The following is a 1,812-nucleotide window of genomic DNA, read 5'->3' as shown; positions in this document are numbered from 1 at the left end:
GAGCCGGGAACGTGCCGGCCGGCAGCGCGGTGATGGGGGCAGGAATTAAACGCAAATTTGGTCTCATACCCAAGAAATCCGACGCATTTAACTCCCGGCTTCCCGAATGGAGCCGGAGCCGCGTTCCCGCTGCTTTCCCAGCTCCGCAACACCCCCCCACCAGCCTTGGATGGATTTGGGTTAGAAATGATTAATTTTTGTAAAGGTAATTAATCTCAAGGATGATTTGCCGAGCGCTGATGGGTGACGCTTCCATCCAGAGTGTGTTTCGCATGGAATAAAAAAAGATATTTTTTCATGGAAGCAGCAGCTGGCGGTCGGGAGACAAACTCCCCTGCCGAACCCCCTTTATATTTAATAATTAATATTATTAATATGATTAACCCGGGACGTGTGTCTGTATGGGAGGGGGACGTCGCACATTCCGTGTGTTTTTTCCAGCTCGTTCCGTGCAAAAGCCTCTCCCGCGCTGGTCGCAGTTGCAAAACTCGCCGCGATTGTGTCGCCGTCCCTGGATGACCTTTAAGTAGGGAAGCAAAACAAATAAAAAACCCAAATTCCGCCGCTCCTTCCCATCCCCCCGCGGTTCTCTCCCCAGCCCAGATCCGCGCTGCTCCCCGCGGGGCCGGTGTGACCCCCGAATTCTCTGGGTTTAGGTCTCCTCCCGTGGGTTTGGAGTGGATTTTTCCTGGTTTTTGGTGGGGGTGTGAGTTTTTCCCGGTTTGGGAGGCAGCTGCAGCTGTGTTATCAGTGTGCCCTGGCTCCCGGGAGTGTGCAATGAGTGTGCAAGGGGCTGCACCGAGTGCCCACGTCCCCTCTGCGTCCCCTCGGGAGCAGTGGCTGCCCCTTAAATCCTCCTGGATTATTTTAATCGTGTCTTTGCCATGTGGGTTTGCCCAAAATTCCCTCCTGGGGCCCCCTTTTTAACTATTATTTGGATTTTTAAGGGATTACTAATTGTTCTTGTTCCATAGCATCCCAAAATCTTCCATGCTGGAGTAAAAAAAAAATAAAAATAACAGGATATCCTCTTGGGACCTTTTTTTTCCTGTTATTGCTAATTTGATTTTGGAGAATTTTTTAGTTCACTTGACCCATGAAACAATCAGCATGCCAAAATTGCCCAAATCCTCCTGCACTGGAGTAAAAGAAGTTGAAATTCCCTTCTGGGACGCTTTTTTTTAGTATTATTTAGAAAGAATTATGAATTCCTTGTTTTTCATGAGGCAGCAGCATCATCCCAAAATCCTCCATGCGGGCCTGAAAAAAGTTGGGATTCCCTGCTGGGCCTCTTTTTAAATATATTTATATCAATGTTTTGATATTATTGTTTTGCTTTTAAAGGGATTGTTCATTCCTTTCATCCATGAGGTGGATCCCAAAGTCCTTCCAGGCTGAAGGATAAAAAAAAGGTTAAAAATAGAGTTGTAAATCCAAAGGCAGCAGGTTTGGGGGGCCCCTGGTGCCCCCCCAGATCCTCCTCAGAGCGTCCTGGCTTCCGTGTTGGAGCTGGAGAGGAAGCAGGAAGCAGCCAAAAAGAAAACAAATACTATAAATTTATTAAAAATCTGCCTTTCCTATAACACAGAGGAATTCTTAGGGGATAAAACCCAGAGTTTGGGGTCTAGCCATGCTTAAGTAAGTTTGTTTTATGGAAATAAGAGGGAATTGGTCCCAAAGTTCCTGATAAAGATGCTTTTTCCTGCAAGGAGTTAAAAAAAAAAATCTCCCCACAGCCCCACGTGAGGTTTGGCAGGAGCTGCCTGGGCAAAGCTGCCCTTAAAAATCGACTTTTCCCTTTATTTAATTATT

This window comes from Geospiza fortis, unplaced genomic scaffold (genome assembly GCF_000277835.1).
Source record: "Geospiza fortis unplaced genomic scaffold, GeoFor_1.0 scaffold4, whole genome shotgun sequence".
In the NCBI taxonomy this organism is placed as follows: domain Eukaryota; kingdom Metazoa; phylum Chordata; class Aves; order Passeriformes; family Thraupidae; genus Geospiza; species Geospiza fortis.
The sequence above is the reverse complement of the archived record's forward strand: the minus strand, read 5'-3'. Positions refer to the sequence as shown.